The 23,943-nt window shown below is 38.1% G+C and overlaps 1 protein-coding gene across 2 annotated transcripts in view; it reads right to left on the bottom strand.

The window, feature by feature from the left end:
• WNT5B (Wnt family member 5B) overlaps positions 1-23,943 on the bottom strand; it is a 102,992-nt gene that overhangs the window by 23,558 nt on the left and 55,491 nt on the right. The window contains exon 2 of one of the 2 annotated variants that reach the window (XM_088141242.1): positions 18,913-19,016. The exons of the other annotated variant lie outside the window; for it this stretch is intronic. The gene's annotated coding sequence lies outside the window, so the exon portion shown is untranslated. The remainder of the gene's footprint in view (positions 1-18,912; positions 19,017-23,943) is intronic. 2 annotated transcript variants of the gene reach the window in all.

Here is a 23,943-nt window from a genome sequence, read left to right as displayed (position 1 = left end):
CCACCCCAGCCCCTTAGGGCAGGAGGTCCATGAACGTAAGTAGTGCTGGAGAAAAGCAACCAAGATGGGACAGATAGGACTGGCACCAGCAGAGCAGAATTTAATGGCTTTCTGGGAGGGTTTGCTGGCTGGGAAAGAGGAAAACTTCAAAGGCTTCTCTCGTCCAAACAGCAGATCAAGCAAGCTTGGCTAGAGATTGTTGCACACCACTTCCTAATGTCATCTCCACTCTCTATGTTGGCTGAAAACTTTCCTTGCATTTCTAAAACAGCCTTCCCCAACTCCAAAAGTGCTTGGGGCAATTTTCCTCACCTTCCCCCAGCATACCACTAACCTTGCTGATTAAAACATATAAACTGGGTTCATGCTACATCAGAAATAACAACTAGTGGCATTTCAGATTATTGTTGAGTTAGAGTTCCCAGCATTTCTAGGAACCATGGCCAATGAGGAGGGAGAACTATGATTCCCCGATAATACTGGGGGGTGTAGTTTAGCAACATCTGGAGTGTCACAAGTTGCCAATCCCTGTGCTAAATCATGCTTTGTTTAAACAAAGTTAAACCATATCATAGCTTAACACGACATGTTTAATACAATCACAGATACCATACCTGCTTTGGGGCAGGGTAAGAGTCAACTGAAAACTAGCACAACCCTTTGCTCAAAATTGAAATCAATCTCTCTTTAATACACGCACACACACACACACATATCAGAGGCTGCTACCTAACCTTGTTTAAAACTGCAGGATATCATATTCAGGGATTGTTCACATCAAACTTACCATTTATCTATAAAGCTCACCGTTCTCCAACCTGATGCCTTCTAGATATGTTGCAGTGCAAACTCCCCTAATTCCCAAGAAGGCTGGTGGGAAGGAATATAGACCTGGCCTTGGGAATGGGGAAGGAATGAGCAAACCATTAAAGGGGGGGGGGTCTCAGAAAAGATTACCCAGTTCTGATAAAGAAGAAAGTGTGAGAAAAACACTCAGAATATCCCACCTTGAATTTCTTTGGTATAAGATGGGGCAACGAAAAACTCTGACGGGCTTTCAAGAGTCTATCCTACTCTACCACAATCAAGAGTGTTCCTGGAATCCTTGTTGTCCTGTTTCTTGACCTGGGCTACCTCAAAAGGCTGACATCTAGTACATTAGTCAATGTGGGCTAAAAGTGTCTGTGCTCCTGCACAACAGCGGTACGTGGTCAGACGCTCAGAAGAACAGACCCGATGGTTGCTCCTAATTTCCCTGTGTGTCCTTCCTGCTCCCCTTGAATCAAACAGAGGCCCAGCCACCATAGCAACACATGCACATGCACTGGGATATCCAGCCTCCTAAATTGGCCCTGCGTCTAACCATTTTTCTTTCCTCAGCACCAGTTTTTTTCCAGTCTGACATATTCCCAGACCAGCCCTCTGGCCAAGGGTCTGTGGAAGCGACCTGAGCCTTGGCCAGCAGGTTCAAACCTGTTGCCTTCCCCTTTCACCCCCCCCACTTTCCCCTTCAATAATTCTTGGTCTGCAACCCGCATGTTTACGCTCAAGGTATGCAACCTCCTAAACAGCAGTAGTGATCATCAATCACCGAGCTCAGCAGTTCAGAGGCCGCTGAACCAATCCCTTTTTCAACCTACTGCCTTCTGCTACAGTAAAGCTGTTGTTTGTTTGCACCCGGGCTTTGCTTCCTGGTTGCTTCAGATGGGCTGTACCTGCTGCTCCTGGTGGCCTGCTCCACCTGGCAAGCAGATGTGAAACTTTCCAGCCCCAGAATGAGCCTTGGGACAAAAAATGCCTTGTATGGCCCAGCTCCCCAAAGGAAGGCAAGGCAAGGCAAGGCAAGGCAGACTACCGAGACCCAGCAGGATCCACACATGAAATAAGAAAACAGGCCCATATTATTCACATCTTCTAAATACTGTAGCACTTCAGGCTTTTCTCTCATTTGTTAGGTGGGTGTGCTGGAAGAGAACCATGATTTTTTTTTTTTTTTGCTGTTGGATTTTTTTCTTTAAAAAAAAAGCGATGGGTAGAATGGAAAAATCTGTCTGCCTGTCGCAGGATGAAGGAAGCTGTGTACGGATGGATGGTTTTTCCATGATAAATGCTGAGCTTGCGCAGAGATGGTATAATGCCACTGAAAAAGATTGCTAGTCGTTCCAGGTACAAGTATTTACATGCTTACATCTATTCACAGACGTAGCAGCTGAGACTGGCTATTATTCAAAGGGAGGCTGTGAGATCCTTTAGCTCTCAAGCCACTGAAGTTCATGGAACTGCTCAACACTATCTTGGCACACCAAACTCCAGTTCATGAGTTGAAAGAGATCTTCCCCAATCGGGTGTCCTCCAGATGTATAGAGACTACAGTTCCCAGCATTCTCAGATGTGCTGAACCATTACTTTGGCCATGTTGGAGGCATCAGACTGAGAAAGACTGAACATGGGGAAAATAATTTATCTATGTACTCTATTTCTTAACCACTCAAAACTTGTGACTTTGGACAACAGACAACAGAGTAAAAACCAACCAAAGACATAGACACCGTAAAATAATAATTAATGAATTAATGATATAAGAAACATATTCAGGTATAGAGGAACCCCATGTTTCCTATCAGCCGGAGTCAAAAGCCCCTCGGAAAAGGAAAGTTTTCACAATCTTCCTGAAGAAGAGAAGGGGCCTTCCAAGCCTCCAGGGGAACACATTCCGTAATATGGGGACTACTACAGAGAAGATATGCCACCCCCCCCAAGAATCTTGGGACTCTTAGCAGGCCACCTCAAGATATCTAACCTGGACTGGTAGAATTAATTATGCCTGATACAATATGCAGAACTGAACACAACATCCATCCTGATTTAAAGGCAGCAATCCTTATTCTTCCCTATCTGCTTCTCCCCATTATCCACAGCCACCCTTCTTTTTCTTTTCTCCTCCTCCAGTCAAAGTGGACCCTGATCAGAAGTGGAATATGGCACAAAGGAAGTTTTCACCATACTCTACACCCCATGCTGTTTTCTTGCATGGATTGTGTGTGCAAAGGAATTTCCCTGGAAGCTGTTATTTGAATCCTTGTTTTTAACAGGACTTTCATTCCTACTTGTTTGTCTTCAAAGTCTCATTATTGTTCCTCAAACTTCTACCAGGCAAGATAGATTACATAGCGGTATCCTATTTTGACATCAGTGAAGATTTTGGAGATGATACCAATGACAACATGGATGAAGCAATAAATGAATTGCACAATAGGTCTGCAGGGAGAATGTGTTGTTCATTTCTGCCTCTAGCAGAATGTTTTTAGATCCAAATGAGCTCTATTTGTGACTTAGTATTTTTTTATTTCAAGCACTGCAGTAACCAGCATGTGAGAATGGAGTCTTTCATTCCATCTTCTATCCCTTTGATAACATGGATACAGTAGTTACTGGCAGAACTTTTCTGGAGCAAAAGTTTAATCTAGTATCATCTTGTTCCTTATTCTGTATCTCTTATTCTGTTTGTTAGGCAAATTATTTTTCACATGCATTACTCATGTAAAAGATTGCTGTGTCCTGTTGTTACTGCATTTTAATTGGCATAATTAACATCCTGGTTTTTAAAATAATGTATCTAGTTAAGATTTCCAAAGCAGGTCCTTTGAGACACATTCTAAAAAGCAGGACACTCTCATACACTTTCACAGGGGGGAAAAAACTTAGGTGAATCTGTGTTAGACTTTGCCCCTTAAAGTACGATACTATAGTTTTTCAACGATTAGCATTAAAACAATGGATGGAAGATATTAATGCAAGCTTCACATACAGTAATGAGTATTTTGTTCCCAATTAATCTCAAATCAAGTTATTGAAACCATGACATAGCAGAGAGACTATTCTACAGAAGAGGACTGAGGGTATAGAACAGTGTTTTACATGCTGGCTGGGGAATTCTGGGAGTTGAAGTCCATACATCTTAAAGTTGCCAAGTTTGAAAAACGCTGGTGTAGAATATACAACATCATTTATGTATGAGCAATTTACATAGGGTAAACAGAGATAATTGGGCCTCTGCCCTGAAGTAGCTTATAGTCTAAAGCACTTTTCCAATGTGGCCTGTTTTAGATATTTTGGGATGGCAACATTTCCTAGCCAGCTTAAGAGTAAGCAGAAATGTTAGGGGGAGAGAGAAAAACAATGAAGAATATTAATTAATAAATGCTAGCAAATAAAGACTTCACTGTAACTGATGATGAAGCCAAAGGATTTAAGCAAAGGTTCATAGATCAAGAAAACCAGCAACAGATTTGTGCTTTACTAAAATAGCAAGATGTTCAACAATAACAACAGAACAAAAAACTATTTTTTTATATTAGAGAGCATAAAAGAATGCCAGGAAGATATGTCAATGCAATTGTTTAGGATTAGATGCCACAAGCTTAGGGACACAGAAATTACTACAGCAGATTGAAGTGTTGCACCCCATTCCATATTTTCTTTTCTATCAAAAGCTAATGGGGGTGACTCACAAAGTGCATGAAAGCTGTTAGTAAGAGACTAGCACCAGAATTTTGCTTGCTACAGACAGCTGTTTGTACTGAAGCAACCCAGTTAAAATCGATATTTTCCTGATTGTAGCTATAACCTTAGATAAAGGAGTAGGGATATGTGGAGTTTTATTGAGAAATCCAGGTCAATTAAATGAGTACAACCCATCCCAAACTCATAAACTGGGGAGCATTTGATGATAGTCTGGAAAGAGCTGCTGATGTCCCTTCCTGATGTTAGAAACCCTAGCTAGAAGGCCTGATTTATAATTCACTGTCTGATGGGCAAAACTGTGTTTGCTTGCCTGGTGAACTTCAGCCTCTCCTGATGAATCTATACTAATCCATTCTTCTGCTGACCCTATTGCAGGTCAGATTGATAAAATTCTGCGACCTTGCTTTGTATTTGGCCCCTATTTCCAGCTTAATGTCCTGCCATTAAGTGCCTCTACACATGTGTTCTTCTTTTCCTTCATGGCCAGCTTAATGTCCTGCCATTAAGTGCCTCTACACATGTGTTCTTCTTTTCCTTGCTCTCTGCCTTTTGAGCTCCTGTTGAAGGTTGTGGCCTTTTGTTCATTGTGGTATTACTCTAACTGCTTTCTCTGTTCCTTTGGGAGTTTTGATTTAGATTTAGTGGTCTATAAAATGTTTGTTTCTTTGGCCCCTTGAGTCTACTGGCCTGACTGTTAAGGTATAAAGTCCTTGAGATCAATGTCCACATGTTCTTCAGGTGAAGACTCATATCTTGAGCACAATCTGGTTGGGCTTTGGTGCCAACTTTGACACCTCCTTCCTCCCATTCTCCTTCCACTTGTCCATTAGACCTAACCTTTTAGTTCAGATTGGTTTTATCAAAAGTAGGTAGGTTAGCACAATTTTTACTCTTTTAAAGATAGCAGAGTTTATTCAATATTTATTTTCATTCTTTATTAAGTCTTCTTACTAACTTGTACCTTTCTAATAAAATATTAGCAGTTACCTAGGTGGTGAAGCAGAACCTTCTATTATCTTATTTGATCAATAGGTGTGTACTTCAGAAAAAAACACTTTTTTTGAGGATGCTGATGATAACTTACCATTTTTAATTGAAAGCACTACAAAAGCACGGTCATGCAATTTGGGGAGGGGAGGGGAGGGGAGGGGAGGGGGCTGCAATTCAGATCCCTTATCAGTACATGTTCTATGGACATGCGTTGCAGGGGTATATTTGGAGGACTGGGGGGGTGGGGGATAAGCACCCTTTGAGATAACCCTAACCCTTTTGTTTCCAGGACCTTGGTATAGTGGATGATGGGATCCTACTCAAAAAGTGTGATGTTGTCTTTGTTTCTTTCTTATGGAGCGTAAGTATAATTTAATAATGCTGATGCTTGGCTTTAGAGATTGTTTTATAGAGTAAGTTCTTATTTGATAAGAATGCCCATATTCGTAACTGTAACTTCATTTCAGTAAACTAACCTGAACTCCTATGACATGTGTCCTATGGCTATATCAACATTCAGCAGACATGCATAACACTCCTACCTATTTCTTAAAGTACTGTTTCAGTATGAAACCTTAACTGTTGGGAAATTAGTAGAATAAATAGCTTAAGTTAATTTCTACATTGATACCTTCTGTTTTCAAACAGGATTCCAAGTGATGCATGGTTCCTACTTTAATTCAGTGAAGACCACAAATCATTATAGCACAATTCTCTAGGTTTTTTTTAAGAAAAGAAATATCACATAAAATGATATAATAACGATAATGATAATCCCATAAAAGCCTCCAATAGATTTAACAAAACTATTTTATTTAACTCTCAAACCCAGAAAAAAAAGGGGGGGGCAGAGATTTCAACCCTGTCCCAAAAGGTGACATCACTGCACCAGCACCAGAATTTGTGAACTCATCCATTGTGATCTAGAAGCCATCGTTTATATTATAATGTGGTATGACCCAAACTATTTTTGGATTGTGTGACAAACTGTGATTAACACAAACCAATGCTTAACACATTTGACCCAAGCTAGTGTATGCAATGGAGTTCAATCTATTAGTGTGCCTAGGATTAAAATCTTAAGCACATAACAGCTTTCCTGAAAAGGCTTGAATCCACCTTCTCTCATCCACCTGCCAGCTGCTTTCTCATGGCAATCTTTCCCAGTTATCTCAGGCCCTTGTTACTGCCTGGGATTCACATAAACCACAGCTGTTTTGCAACCATCAAGCCACAAACCACAGCTGATAGTCTACAATGGTTGTTTGTTTATAACATACTAAGCCAAGAATAAACCAGACACATTATGGCTTAGGGCAATTTGTAAACCAGCTACGGTGTCACTTTTCCAGGCTTCCTCTAGCTATCAAAAATGTCACTAAATACACCTGAAGATCTCCACCAGTTTTATACTATATAGCTCAAAGTCCAGAAAGCAATACAAGCAGTATGAAAATCAGGATGGTTTAGATCAGTTAAAAAACAGCAGGAGAAAAAAATGGGTGTGAATCAATCAATGGGAAAGGAAACATCTGAGGCAGCCAGCAGTGTCAGATGTCCTGGGTCCAGAGAAAATAGGCTGCAGACGCCAGCCATAAAAATACTTACCACTTATATAAGACCTTGCGTACATGAGTGAGCAATATTTTACAAAGGATGAGCAAAGAGTGCTTTAAAAACGAAACATAAAAGTTAAGAATTCAGGGCAAGTTGTTTAAAATGTCTGAAAGACCACCATGGATGGTGGGAGAAAACTTCGTATCAGTTATGTAATAGGACTGAATACCATCAGAAATACAGAACAGCTTTTCCCAATTTAGTGCCTTCCAGATGTGTTGAAATTGCAACTCCCAGACTTCCCAGGCTACACTCATTAGAAATTCTGGATGTTGTGAACAGAATTTCACAGACCTAAATAGACTTGGAAGACACTGGACTGGGGAAGGCTGGTGTCAGGACAATTGGGCAAAACTTCATGAAGCTAAGGGTTATGGTTGTCAATTTTCCTGCACAGATCAAATAGCAATGAGTGTGATCTGATTTTCATATCTCTCTCAGTCATAAATTAAGGATTATAAAGCATAATGACTGGATTTGGGCAGGATGGTAAGCTCACAACGTAATATCACTTACTGTAATTTATTGACCTAACCACTGTGTTCACACATATTAACACTGAGCCAGGTTTTATCTGTTGAACTCCAATTGGCTGCATTCATACAACAGGTTACACTATAACCCATGGCTATCAAAACACAGTGGCTGGATTCACACAGTGGACTTAGTTTTAATGTGGTTTGATTCATCTTGGCTTAGTGTGTTGTTTGAAACTAGGCAACTGTAACTTAGTCCACAAACCACTGTTAAATTAAAACAAGCAGTTGTGGCTTAGCCAGCACACCATAGTTAAACCATAACTTAGTGCTGGGTTCACTAATGGCTGATTTAATGTTATTTGTTTAACAGAATATATTTGGCTAGGATTACCTATTACCCTAAGCCAGAAACCATAATGTATAAATCGTAACAGATGGGAGTCTCAGAACACTTTACCCCAAAAACAGCCAAATCATAGAAAGGCTCTGCATGTTCTTTGATCCAGGCCGCTGAGGCATAGAAACATTCCTCCTTGCGTAAACATAATCCATTCCACCGTGTCTGCCACGTTCACTAAATAAATGCTTACAGACAATGTGACATTTTTGATACTCTCTTGGCATCCATCTGCTCAACTTTTCCCACACCTGAAGGCCACAGGGCTAGGTTGTCCCATCAAAATATTTTCATAGATGCCAGAAACATTTTTAAAAATTAGACCTTCTGTATTACTATTAAAAGCTGCTTCCCCTGTGCAGTATCTCTAGCTTATCAACAATTCTAATATATCAGTGTTGTCCAAACTTGGCCACTTTAAGATGAGTGGACTTCAACTCCCAGAATTCCCCAGCCAGGTGCTGCTGGGGAATTCTGGGAGTTGAAGTCCACTCATCTTACAGTGGCCAAGTTTGGACAACACTGTAATATATATTTAAGAATTTTTATTATAATAGTAAAATCTAATACAAACTAAACTTAAAGAAAGAAAACAGAATAGAAAGGAGTAAAAAGTGCAAAGAAAAAGAAAAAGAAAAAAGAGAAGAAAAAGTAGGAATAAGGAAAGAGAAAAGAAATATATAAAAAAGTGACTTCCAACCTTCATTACAACATATGTAAACAAATTTAGTGACTCACCCCCTCTAAGGTTACAAACATGTATCCCTTCATCCCATATCCCATCACTTATCTATAAACAAATCCATAAAACATCCTCCTTTCAGTCCTGGTGTCAGCAGAAAAGTCTGTAAAGGGTTGCCAGAGGTAACAACATACCTTGCTTTAACCTGCTGGGGGAGATGGGTGGCATATAAATTAAACAAACAAACAAACAAACAAACAAACTTGATCAAATAAACCAACTTTATATTCCTTCCTTTTACTTCTAACAGTCTTAATCTTTAGTTCATTCAAATATTGTTGCATGATTCTCTTCATTTCTTCTTTGTCTCATCACACAGACTTCTTCAAGGTTTAACAAGCCTCTTTTGTAAACCCAGAAGGAAAAAATTATCCAGGTCACTGTCTCGGTTTGTCATTTGTATTCCCCTTTTAAATTTTAACACCCCAGACAATTTCTTTTGTAGATCCCATGAAAAATCCTTTTCTAAATCATTCTCTTGCCTCATTAGTTGTAAATCCACTTTTGATACCATCTCTATCTTGTCAGCTAAAATTTGTTCTACATCTGTCATTTCTTCAATAACATCTTTTGGACATGGTTTATCCATCATTACTGACATTGTTGATATTGTGGCTATTATTTTCTGATTCCATTCTTCAGAAGTCTCCTTCAGTATTTTCACTATTAGAATGTTTTGCAACATTTTGCAGGCTTGTAAATTTTTCCTCTACCTACAAACTTTAGTGCCCAGTAGTGTTTTTGAAATCATGAAATTGCTTCTCTTTGTTCTGTCTTGTAAAAACCAAACAGAATCTCTTTCCCATGAGAAGCTATTTGTTCTTTATAATTAATACCAAAATCTTATTGCAGAAGTTTCAACATTCCAATTTTATCTGGACCCTTAGTCTGTTTATAATTTTCTAAGATCAAAATCTTATTTAGCTTTTTGCTGTATATTTCAGATTCTTCAAATTCTTAAGCTTATGATTAAAATTTTCTTTCGTTCAGGATGGAAGGCAGACTCACCCAGCGTTTTCAGACTTGTCAGTCTGAAGTTCTCTAATAGCTTAGAAGTAGTTAATGAGCAATTTCCAAACGTGATTAGAAAGTGAGGTTTGCAAATTTAGTGTCCTTTAAAAGTCTTTGCCATGGTTGCAAGCAAGATGGCTAATCCTGTGGTCTTTTGGCACTCAAACCCATGGAAAATCACTGTCCTGATGTCTCCTCATGAGGAGCGTCTGGAGCACATGTGGGTGATCTTCCATCCTCTCCTTATCCAGAGAGGTTCCAAGGAACCAGTCTACTCACTGGTTCCTTGGCCTTTGCTGCAGTTGTCAGCTCCGCTTTTGCAGAGCCATCTTCGGTTCGCCATACCTCCCCAGAAGTCCATCAACAATTCTATTTCTCTGAAACGTTCACAAGTTCTTCTTTCACTTGGGGCTCTTGTCTGCACAGCTGAAATTATACTGATGACTCTGTCCCCCAAAGATTCCAACTGTATTTGCTACAAAAACTTACACCTATACACCTATAGATATATAAGATACAGAGCAGCAAACTGATAAATAGCCTGCTATTTCTTTTGGGTAGGGCTTTTTACAGGGGGAGAAATGAGGACAATTGTCCCAGACTCTCTACAAAGGAAGGAATGCTATCCAAAGTTAGAATTTAATTTAGAGTTTGAAATGATCCAACAGATCCGTATCTTTTATGCCAGGTAACAAAACAAATCAATTAAAATACAATGGCAAGAGTTATTTCTGTATTTCAGGTCTCCACATGAGCTCCCATTTCCTGGGCTATTGACATCAATGAACCAAAAAGGTTTCCTCTTACATCTTCTACTGATGTAAGAAGCAGCAAGAAGAAAGGTGGAGAGATATTTTACTGAACATTCTGGCCCCCAGGCCCTGTTCTGTTATCAGACAGGGATGTTATCTTTGTGTTTGCCCCGCTGTTATTTCATACCATTGAAGATGTGATGCTGGACTGAAAGTTGCATTACTACTGAATAAAGCAATCATTTAGAATTAACCTCAAAAATATATTTCAGTATGACCTTTACCATTCTTGCCATCTCGGAGAAGTCTGTAGTCCAAACAGACATGGCAGCAACATAAACCGGCCTTCCTCACCCTGGCACCCTCCAGCTGTGTTGGATTACAATTACCATCAGTCACAGCCAACATGGCCAATTTTAAATTTTCCTTGTGGTGCAGTGTTTATGGTAGAAACAGAATACTGCCTGTGTCAGATTTAATGAACCTCATCAGGAATGACTGGGCACAATAACTAAAGGTATGCTAAAGCAACTTCCTTTTCTTTAGCAAGACACATGTGTAATTTGTTCCAGCTACATATTTTTATTTATTATCGAATTTTTACTCTGCCTTGCTACCCATTTAATAATCCAGGAGCCTTGCCATTATTTTTTAAAAATCAAAATGTAAACAAAATAGAATACAATTAAAATAATACATCAAAATCAACTGAATAACAAAAACTCAATAGAAGAGGCTTCTGATTACCAACTTCCTATTTAATGGGAAAGGGGCAGTCAAGCATCTCTGCCTAGGGAGTTTATTCCTCAGCCTGGGAGCCAAAAGGAGAAGACCTTTTCCCATGTGCTCAATAGCTGAACTTCTGGCAGGGGAAGAAAGGCCTTTCTGGATGATTCAGTAGCCAGCCAAGTTGATAGTGAGAGAGGCAGTTCTGCAGATAGTCAGGCTTTAAGATGTTTAGAGTTTTATAAGTCACCTTTAATTGTTGCCAGTAGGCAATTTGTAGCCCGTGCAGATCTTTCTGTACAGAAATCATGTGATTCTGTACCTTGTATTGGTCAGGAGCCTAGCCCCATGTTTGCCTCCAACTGCAATTTCTTGATGCTTTTTCAAGAGTAGCCCCTTATAACAATGCATTAGAATAGCCAAGACAGGTTACAACAAAGGCATGGAGAACTATTGACTGGAACCACAATAACATGACTGGAACCACAATAAAGCAGCACCCACAATTTGCCCAGGTGGTCCAGAAATATACTGTGGTTGACACTGAAAGCTAAGATGACAGGGAGAACTAGGATTGCACTCCCATCTAGTTTCTGGTCCCCCACAGTAGTATAAGTACCATATTTCTGATGATAGTATCCATGTGTCTTAGCATGATAGTACCATTTAATGGTACACCACATCACACTAAGCAATACTGTAGTTGTTTAATCATATTTTACTAAACAGACAATTGGCTGGGTTGCACAATGTTAAATCCTAAGCATGACTTAGAAAGAATGGTGGCTGGATTTGCATAACATACTAAGCCAAAATCAGACAAATCATATAACAGCTTAATGAATCCAGGCTATATGCAAATAATTTATCTAACTAAATTTTCTCAAAGAAAAACTCATATTCTGGGACATGAATTTTTCCACACTTGAGCAAACTTTCAAATGAATTATTCCCAAACAAAACTCTGTTACCTTCACAAGTATATCAGCAGTAGCTGCAAGAAACTCTGTTGATGAGATATGAACACTATGGGAGGCATGACTTCGTATGTCAGGATAGCCAAAAGTACAACAGATGTAGTAGATCCTAGATGGAATTCACAGAAACAGTAATTCCTAAAATATTAACTTTACAGAAGGAATGTTAACCATTTTCGTATGCTCCTGGCATCCTTCTATAATCCTTGAGGTCATGAGTTTAAAGGGCAACCTGAACCATGTGTGAAAGAGGCATAGACTAGGCCAGTCCCTTGAATGAGAAGTCATCAGAAGCAATGAGTAAGAATAGCATTGAACAAACCAAATCAGCAAGATCAAGTGGTAAAACTTATCTTTGTATTGTGCCATTTGAAGCCAGAGGTAGGTTGATGTATGACTGAATGGTCTCCCACAAGTACCTCTCTCCATATAGAAAAGTAGCAGTTTAGCATGAAAGATGTATTATAGCTTTCTCCAAGAGGTGCTGTATTCTTTATGAAGACTACATGGAAAGGCAAAATTCAAATAATACACTAAGTTCTTTAATTACAACTTAATATATAGCCAGCTAACAAAACAATTTTGCAATATGAATAGATGATTATGTAAACTGATCCCAAATCAAATGGTGGGAGATAAAGAAATAAGCATTTCTCTATATAGGGTACCAGATCTGTACTGCATTATTTAATAATTTTCCTTGATTTTCTTAAAAACCACAAAAATAATAAAAAGTTGAAAATACAATTTAAACAATGCAAACGAGATTATGTATAAAAAAGACCAAATGGTAATAAGTTATGTGTAAAAAAAATCAGTAAACATCATGGTGGGAAAAAGAATCAACAACATTCAACAAAATTATCCTGATATTTTTGTGCAAATTATTAGGACAAACTGAATGTAGACCACACAGAATCATATTGTCCATTCTTTCCAGTAATAAAGGACTAGTTCAAAGGCTGAGTTGACAAATTTCATTAACATTAGAGTCTGATGCAGCCACTAGATGGCAGCAGAGTTAAAGGGTTTTTCGCTATCTCTTTGCTGCCACCTTGTAGTTGAGCAAATTCATGCAATTCTATATGGATCATCTGACTTGGATTACAATCAGCATGGTTCAGGCAGGATAAACTGGTCCAGAGTGTAAGGGTGAGGGGGGAGGGTTTTGTTTTTGTGTTTAGGAGACTGTTTTGTCTTTCATTAAAGCTGAAAACTCGTATCTGCAGGAAATCATGCCTCTCCAATTTGGCACTTTGCCATCCAACTTTACTGAAGAAGTAAGGACTCTGGGGTCCATAAAAAGAGAGGTTCAGCCATGTGAGTCATAAGTTGCCAACCCCTTATTTAGAGGAAGGGCAGAGAAAGTACACTATCATTGCCTGAAATCAAGAACTTGTAGCTTTCCTGACATATATTAACAATTGCTGGAAAATTAACTTTTGGTAACTTCCCCTTCTCCCCACATCCAACCACTCAAAATTTTTTGAAAGAGAAAGAGGATGACTCTCGCATAAGTAATCCTATGCCCCATTGATTTTAATGGCTCCGAAGTTCGGCATGTTAGTCATAATATCCATAGAATATTGTGGGACTTGGTTCTGAGGGAAAAAAATGGGTTGCGCAACACCACACATACTTGACTCTCCCACTGAGAGAATGGCATATAAAAACATGCGCCATCTGTTCCCAGGGATGCTACAATACGTTAGAAGCAGCTCTCTTAGTACTCAGAAAAAGCAAAAACATGCAATGTCCATTTTTTAAAAACATTCTATTTTTATAAAGAAACTAAGGCATTTTTATTCAGAAAGATATGGCACCTTTACTAGAACCAGGTTTGGTTCTGATTTTAATATGTTCATGTACATAGAATAGGGTATCTAACCCAATGCCTAGATTGACAACAGATAATTTGAAGTACACACACATACACACACACACACACCCCTTACATGTGAAAAGGTTAACTTTTAATTTACAGTAATAAGAAAAAGGAGCAGCATTAAAGGCAATAATGGATTCCTTAAAATATATTTTTTACCTAAGATTGCATAATATGAGATTAATAAAATGAACAAAATGTGTTTTGAAAGCTGAATATAACGGGTATGTCGCCATTTCTTTTGTATCGTATTTTGTAACAGGAAGACACGGATCGCATCTTATCCACAGAGATGGAAAGATTCGACACTACGCACTATGGAGGAATGGTTGGTGAAATTGACAGATCTTGCTGAGATAGATAAATTAACTTCTTTGATTAGAATTTAGTACATTTCTACATTTATTGGTGACTGGAAACCTCTTATGGACTTTTTTGCATAAAAATGAAAAAAATGAAGTTGTGATTTACAGCTTCGATGATTAGACAGGATAGATTATGAAAGAAGAATATCATGATGTAACTTTAGAGAGAGAGGTTAAAATATACTTATAACTGCTGTGAATAATATTGGAAGCCACTCCTTTGTTTTTTCTTTCTTTTCTGTTTTTCTTCATTATTTTTCTTTTCTTGCACTTTTTGCTTTCTTTGCTTTCTTTTTCTTTTTTCTTCCTTACTTTATATTAGTTTGTATCTTCTTTTTTTAAAGTTTAAATAAAAATCATATATTAAAAAAAAAAAGAAAAACATGGATCGCACACCACACCAAGCCATAACTTATTTAACCATGAGAAAGACACAGTGGCTTGATTCACACAAAACACTAAACCATTAGTCAGTCTACAAGCCTGAATGATTGGGATCATCTATCAATTGCCCAATGTGATCATAAGCCATTTATTTATTTATTTGGCAAAGGTATATGGTTGCCCATCTTAGTGAAATAACTCTTGGCGGCTAACAAGCATTAAAAAAATATAGATATAAAAACAGTAAAAAGGACAATCAAGATTCCATGTAAAAATAATCAACCCTTCAGCCAACCAACATAGAACAAAATACACAAACCAGGTTTCACTGACATCCTGTCCCAAAAGACTAATGGGGTTGGGACCATCTGAACTTCGGGGGGAGGCTGTTCCATAAATTCAGGACTGAATCTGCTCAAACATTGGTCCTTAACAAACTCTCTCCCTTTTCTAGTACAGTTGCAAGGAAATCACAGGTACCTGTTTCCTGGCTTAACTTAACCACAATTTGTCAATACAGCTGAACCAGAAGCAATGGTAAAGTGCAGAAGCAATGGTAAAGTGCAGAAACCTTAACTGATCATTAATAAATTTAGTAAACTACAGTTTAAAGTAATCAGAGTTTGGTCAAACATTATTAAGCCAGTATTTAACACTACATATAGAAGCTGGAATGTGCATAAGAAAAGCATCAATCTTGCCTATTTTCATCTTTATTTTCCCCCTCCCACATAATCATAAAGACTCCTGCCAAATTTTGTTTTACTTTACATAAGAACTGATTTGTCATTATGTTTGAATCGGGGACTTTGATTTAAAATAATCTCTGGTCAGTTTTAAAAGATTTCAAGCTTGAGATGTTTTGCTGGTTTAACCAACCAAATACTGCTTTAAACCACAATGACTACTTTCACACATTGGGCCAAGGCATAATGGATTCATTTGATTTTCACTTAGGGGAATAAGTGAATGAGGCCATTATGAATAGTTTAACAAACTAAGGGATCCTTCGTGTTAAGTTTTAGTCTATAAATTTAACAGAAAATCTCCTCCCAGTTGTGTGGGAGGAGATGGGCTCCGCTTATGTTAACTGCAGCTTTTGCATCATGCACTAAATCATGATTTAGCACAGCAGTGACCCACTGATTACAGTAGTTTAAACCAGGAAATGAATGCTACTTCTTGCAACTGCATTAGAGAAGTAAACAGGTGAAGGGATACTTAATTCAGAAACTCAAGCAGTATCTTTCCCATAAACTGTGATTTACTATGATGCCTGAACAAAGCCAGCGTGTGTGCAACCAGCACTCTTGTCAAGCTCTATCCTGTAGAACCCAGTCAAGGAAGCAAGAATCACAGACTTCAAGAAGGAATTTTAATGCAAAAATTCACATTAAGGCACATCACCTGGACACTATTATTAGAACCTCCAGCCCTCTATTATTAATGAGTTCATTAAGGGGGAATCTCTTCTCCTTAGATGTTTTGCAGCCCGGACTGAGCTGCTGTTTATGAGATAAGCAACTAATGAAATCCTCTCCCATTGGTGACTGCTTATATTTAGAGTTCCTCCCATTTCTTTCTCAGCTTTCTCACAACTCTTATGTATAGGTTCATTGAATAGGAAGATACCAGGGTGCTTGTATCAGGAAAAAGCAGACCAAGTGTTCCTGGGTTGCTCTTGTGGCGGGGTGGTGGTGCTGGGCTATAAAAGTATGCAGATACAGTGAGTTGCCATGGAACAATTTAAACCAGGGTTTTTCAAACTTGGTCACTCTAAGATGTGTGGCTTTCAACTCCCAGAATTCCCCAGCCAGCATGGGGGCAAGGAAATTCTGGGAGTTGAAGTCCACACATCTTAAAAGTTGCCAAGTTTGAAAAACACTGATTTAAACTACATTGACAAAAGCCAAGGTGAATAACAAATTAAAGTGAATAAATCAACTCCAGCTGAGAAAGGATGACTACAACTGATTGGTGTTTGATAATGTGGATATTTCTACTTCCTCTCCAAGACAAAATGGGGCATCCTCTTCTTTCTCCTTATTGTAATTTTTCTTCCTTGGGTAGGGCCACAGAGAGTACCTCAAGAGTACTGTAGAGCAGTATTTCTCAACCTTGGCCACTTGAAGATGTGTGGACTTCAACTCCCAGAATTCCCCAGCCAGTATGGGAGTTGAAGTCCACACATCTTCAAGTGGCCAAGGTTGAGAAACATTGCTATAGAGAGTAAGTAGATATAAAAGCTGTATTTTTAAGTAATCTGTTCAAGAGTGGTCCCACTAATACCAATAGTTGATTTCTAATGATGAACTGAAATGAAATATATATCTTGTTACCTCATTATGGCCACACAAATAGTATAATGTAGAGTATGAGTGAAAGCACTGTTTAGTCAATTTGAATTACACGTCAAATAATCTATCCCCTCAAGTAACTGCTAATAAATAAAGTCCAGCTCCCTTTGAAGATTAGCATAGTTTGGATTGGGGTTAAGATGTAAATTATAAACTTTTTAAAATAACTTTATCTTTTGGAAAGCATTCAAAGTAGTTAGACTGGAATGTGTGTGGTCATATTTGGAAGCTTGGCTCTTGAAAGGTGAAAACAGTGTATTTGTGATAAATGCAATTTGACATCTAAGATCTTCAGACTGCACATGGCTGTTGCAACCCAGACTTATATGCCATAAATATTATTATTAAATGAAGTCATGCTCTAAAAGGGGGCCAAGAATAAAATGTTTGTATGCAGGATTCAATATTAAAAAGGACTGTGCCTCTCATGGGCTAGGGTTGGAAAAATTCCCCAAATTACAAGATTTGAATATTCACATATTTTCATGTAATTTCAGTGAAGATGTTTCTAGTACGACTCTGTTCAGACAAGGTGGGATCTTAAAAGAGTTGTGTTCATGCAGTGTGGTAATCCATACATCATGTCTATAAGCCACAGTGATTAATCCCACCACACCCAAAGGTTCTGGGAGCTGAAGTCCACACATCTTCAAGTGGCCAAGTGGGACCAATTTGGAATAAAATGGTCACATCTTCAAGTGGTCAAGTGGGACCAATTTGGAATAAAGTTTTGACTTTTTAAATTTTGTGATATCCTTATTTTAGGGTTTAAGCTACAGTTTTCATTGCAGGAAACTGTTGTCAGTCTTTAGTAATCATGATCAAAGAGGGGTCCAAAGGCTATAGAAAAGGGATTTGGAGTTTATATACAGCCCTGGAGCCACTGAAGTTGCCCGTCTGCCTGAAACATTTTTTGGTTTGTTTGATTCTGGCTTAGCTAATATAGTTTGTTAGGTGTTTTAGAACCCAGCCAACTCAAAGAGCTAATATTAGAACAAAACCAGCCTTTGAAAGAAATCTACAAGTACGGTATTTGGTGACTAGAAATATAATTAGGGTAACATGCAGCAAAAGCTTAAATTATATTCATCACAGAAATAACAAACTGAAAGCCATCAATAACACAGACAACTTTTCAAAAACATAGTCCCACACTGTGTTTCGTACAGTAATGTGCATGACATACAAGGAGAGAAAGGGAAGATATCAACTCATATAAGCTGAATTCATGCATTGTGGTAGGCCAGGTTTCAACTATGGTTTGTTAAATACTCCTAGGATCACACAATACACCAAGCCATAAATTATTATTCCTAAATCACAAAGTTTTATTTCATACAACTTGATAAGCCAAAATGAAGCCAACCACACTGAGTTGCCAGGGAGCGAGCAAACCAAGGGAGCGAGCAAACCAAGGATGGACATAAGAAGAGTTAACAGGAATTTGGTAGCTAAGTTCAGGGGGGGAAGTGGCAAATAAAATGAACACAGAAATCTGCAGTGATGCTCAGAGAAAAAGAGGGGTGGAGCAGCAAGCAGCCATGCTTCAGCTTGTAAGATACATTAAAAATTTATCAGATAAAACAAAGCAAGTGCTACTGCAGAAACTGACAGAGGAGCTCATTATGAGGAAAAGGAAACAAAGGAGCAAGCTCAGTGAACAACACTGACAGCCAAAAGTAAGAAACACAGAATATATTCTGTACCTCTTGAACTTAGAAACAGCTTTGAGAATCTTGCAAAATCAATAAGCTATGAGTTTTCTGGGAAAGAAGAGACACTGTCGAATAGGAGACAAGATGGTGGATCCCTGAAAGTCAAAAGACAAGAAAAAGAGTCATGGTAGTTGGTAACTCACTATCAAAATTACTCTGAAGAAATGTGCACTGAAGAGGTCTATCAGCCAGTGAAGGGTATTGTTTGCTGAGGGCACAGATCAGGGATGTGAAAAAACAACTTCCTAGACTTATCAATTATTCCTTCCTGCTAATCAAAAGGGGGACAAATGATACTGCAAGAGCACTTCTATGCACTGTGGACATTGAAAAATCTAGAAAGGAACCTGAGGGTTCAGCTGTTGTTCTCATCTGTCTTTTGAGTCCATGGAAGAGGACTGGAAAGATGAAGAATACTGCAGGTGAATGGCTACATATATGGTGTCCACAAGAGGGATTAGATTACTTGGAAGATGGTCTGCATTATCTGGATGATGGACAGCTGGCATAGTGTGGGTTGCACTTTATAATGTTTAACAAAAAATGTTTGGCTGAAGAATGATGAACTTCACCAGGACAGCTTTAAACAGAATCCTGTGGAATTTGGAGCCAAAATTATAAAAACCTCAGTTAAAGTCTTGGCACTGTAAAAGGAAATAGGAATATTAGTGTAATGGGACTTATTAAACTACGGTATTTAATAAACAAGCAGGAAGAACATTGATTCATAAAATTCATGGCCTTCATTGTCTATATAGTAATGCTCAAAGTATGGGAAATAAGATGAGCTTGAACTCTTAGTGCAGGAAGGCAAATGTGATTTTAACTGATATAACATAAACCTAACGTGATGAAGCAATGGAAAGGGAGGATGTTAAAAATATCCATATCTGCTCAGAAATTAATGTAAGTGAATTTGGCAGTACTGCAGAGAACATCTAAGTGTAAGTGGAGAAATAAATAACAGCTGCATATTGCTGACATTGGTTATCACTTTCTAAACAAAGGGAAGACCTATACACTGCTTTTCAAAACCAAAGAGCAGCCATGAATAGTGATGGGGACTTTAATTACCCCAACATCTATTGGAAGACCAGCTCTGCCAAACATGGTTTTTCCAGAAATTTGTTTGCTATCTTGCTGAAAATGTTCTGTTTGGAGGACAGAGAAAGACTCAAGATAATAAGCCTCTCTTGACCTGATATTAACCAATAGGGCCTTACCTGGGAAGTAGAAGTAGAAGGGACACAGAAAGTGACCTTATAAGACTGGAATTCTTGGTATCAAGTAAAAATAAATCTGAGTGTAGTCCAGTGCATAACTTGGATTTAAAAAAACCTAGATTTTAACAAATGTACATCAATGGTAAATAGAATTCCACAGGAGAAGTTAATGGGAAAACAAGACCAATATTGCTGGGAATTCCTAAAACATGAAACAACAAAGGCACAATTGCAAACGGTTCCAAAGAAATAAAAAATGGAAGTCAGCCCAAGAAAGCAACATGACTGCTCAAAAAGCTTTGTGAAAATCCAAAAATAAAAAAGGATGTATTGAAGGTGACAAGAGAGAAAAGTCACAAAGGAAGAATATCAACAAAAATGGCTTCTGCCACATGCTCAAAGTTAAAGAAAAAGAAAAGAATGAGTATATCAGCAAAATACTAACAGGTAACAAAGAAAAGGTTCAGTCTTCTCCAACAAGGAAGTATGTGTTCCACCAGGAAAATGGACTGAAGCTTGAGGTAGAGAGAAACATGCTCAAGAGTTATTATGTATTCTGAATGAGTTTTAATTTCCAGAGTCATATGTATTGCACTCTAGGCTACTGAAGGAACTAACTGATGGTCCAGCTGAAATTTGAGAATTCTAGTAATGTGCTGGGTAAATGGAGGAAGGAAAATATTGCCCCTATCTTTCAAAAAAGGAAAAAGGAAGATCTCGAGAACCACAGACCAGTCATTCTGACACCGATAAGTGGGAAGATTTTAGAGCAAGTCATAAAAGAATACATTTTTATCACCTTTAAAACAATTTGGTAATTACTGGGTCAGTGTGGGTTTGTCAAAATTACTCTGGAAAGAGTTATTCTCATTAGCAAGCTAGTTAAGGGTAGCTGGATGGCCTGGCTTGAAAACAGTAATCAAAGAATGATCCTCAGTAGTTTCTCATCATGTTGGATAGTGTTAGTGAATGGGTGCCATGAGGTTCAATCCTGGGTCTTTTATATTAATATTTTATTGATTTTAATAACGTATTGGAGGGAATGCATATCAAATTTAGAGATAACAAGAGTTAATAATCCAAAAGATAAAAATAAATTTCAAAACTGCCTTGAAGAAAAGTAAACTGAAAACAACAAAATCAAATGCATGGATACCAAATGGGGATGCCTGGCTTGATAATGGTATTTGTGAAAAAAAATCTTGGAATAGTAATTGTCTTCAAATGGAGTATGAATTAGTAGTGTGATCTGAGTGTAAAAAAGGCAAATGCAATTTTAGGTTGCATCAACAGAACTATTGTTTCCAAATCCTGGGAAATAATAATTGCACTTTATGCTGCTTTGGTTACACTCCAGCTTGAGAACTGTTTCCAGTTCTGGCCACCACCCTTTGAGAAAGATTCAAAAAAATTGGAACTGGTTCAGAGAATGTCAGCAAGGATGATCAAGTGACTAGACAACAAGTTCTATTTAGACTTGAGAAGAGAAGACTGAGATAGGGTATGACAGCACTCTTCAAGTGCCTGAAAAAATGTCACATGGAACAAGGCCAGGCCATGGAATAGTGGATATAACCAAAGGACAGCAGATTCTGACTAAATGTCAGAAAAAACAGTAACAGCAATTTGATAGTGGGACCACTTACCCACAGAGGAGATGGGTGCTTCTGTACTGGAAGCCTTCACACAGAGCTTAGCCAGCCATAGCTCAAAGATGCTTTACTTTTTGCAGTCTGGACTTAATAGCCCTTTCTATGATTTTGTGACTTATGCTGCTTTGTGAACCCAATCAATGATTGGCTGATACCAAGAGGAACATATGGATCTCTACAAGGGTGTTTGATGTCCAAGACCTCAGAGAGCAAGCTAAAACATAGTGGTGTCTATGTGAGCCTATCAAATCCTATCATGTCAGAACTAAAGAGATGGGGGCATTTGCAAAGGTCATGGTGAACAAGGCAGTCAAAATGAACATCTCCCTGATAAATTGCACTGATAATGTATGTTTTGATTGCCCCATCTGTCTTAATGACTTTCTGGAAGCTCAGAAAAATTGCAAACAGCTGCTATTTGGATAAAACAAAATTCTATTGCAGATAATTTTTTCTTATTCTTATCAAACATATGGTAAGCAGAAGACAAAAATATATTAATCTATATACTAGAATTTGATTTCTGAGTCATAAAAGTTGTTATAAATAAATTAATGTATCTTTTTCCCCATCTTATTTGTGTATTTGTTAATTAATAGCTGTCTTTATGGACACCGAATTTTAATGAAGAAGGGGCAAATGGGGGTGATTTCTAAGCTTTTTTCTACAAGGCTATTTTCTGATAAAAACTCCGCAACCCAAAAGGCATTTTGAGCAGGAAAACATTCAAAGAGCAAAGACTTAAGTGTGCAGGTGAATTCATACATTGTGCTAGTTCCTGGCTTTCTTAAACATGCTTTATTCAGGAACTATAATTTGTGAAATCTACATAATGCATTAAGACATACATCAGCTTACAAAGCACAAATGCATACATTTTGCTCAAAACTCACATTTTTAAAATTCTGTATGCTTTCATCAAAGAAATAAATACTGGTAGAAAAAAATACATGAACCCACAAAGAACATACAATATAATCTGTCTGCTGGTCAAGCAATATGTGCTCAGTGCCCTTGGCTCCTAGAAAACAAAATTCCTTTACTTGGAGCTAATGTTACTGATTTGGGGAAGTGAAATTGACTGGGTTCACATAACATGCTAAGCAATAAACCATGCTTTACAAACCAGAATGGCTGCATTAAAAAAACACATGAAGTCTAAACCAAATAAGCCACATCATGGCTAAGCATGTTGTATAAAACAGCCATTCACACAGTGGTCAACTTTCATAAACAGTTCCTTCGTATTACAAAAAGTTATGTCTACAACTCATGGATCAACCTAAGCCCAGGAAATGTGGTAAAATCCTGTCCCCTGGCCTCATAATGCTGCTAAGTAGCTTGCCAAGTAGCTTACATTTGCACCAAGTAATCACTTGGCAGATGGTTGTCTCTTGAAAGACCCTTCCTCCAACTAAGTTTTCGCTAGGTTAAGCATTTTGGAGATCTATGGAGAAAATATCCTTATAAGCTCTCTTCATGTTGAAAAGATACCCACAAGAGCGTTTTTTTAAAAAAAACAAATAAAGGCTATTTTAAGGCACTTTAAAGATTCTTAATATCAGTCCAATTATTTTCAGCAAGCAAGCTTATCAGTTGGACATGAAAAATCCAGAGTATAGCAGGAAATGCATACACATCATTTGTAAGGAAGTAGCGCATGCTATAAAGGTTTTTGGCTGGCCCTTGTTCAGCCTCACTTGCCTAATTTCCTTGATCTTTTGCCAGTTATGAGTAATGTTAATGCAACGTCAATCCTAGCATAAAGCTAGCCCATCACTACCTTTTTTGTATTAAACTGTGGCGTTTTGTACTAAACTGTAGCATTTTGTTCTAGATTGTGTACAATCAAATTGATCAGATCTCTCTAAAGCATTTATTCTATAAATCCTCATTCTGTAAACCCTTTACACAAATTGTCTACCCTCCTAACATCAACAGCGCTACTCCAAACCCAAGTGGTAAAATCGCAGCCCAAGGCAATCCAGCTTTATAACAGTCTGCTAGCGTTTAAATCAGTTTAATCCTACTGATTTCATATCAAAACCACTAACATGCAATTGGCTTAGTTTACAAAGATCCCTTTCATTCAAAACAAACAAACCACTATTAGTGCAGTAGTTTAACCCCAATGAAAATCAATGTTA

This window comes from Python bivittatus, unplaced genomic scaffold (genome assembly GCF_059951505.1).
Source record: "Python bivittatus isolate LINGU-HERP-01145 unplaced genomic scaffold, Pbiv_v1 ctg000330_np1212, whole genome shotgun sequence".
Lineage (NCBI taxonomy): Eukaryota > Metazoa > Chordata > Lepidosauria > Squamata > Pythonidae > Python > Python bivittatus.
This window is presented reverse-complemented; position numbering and strand designations above follow the sequence as displayed.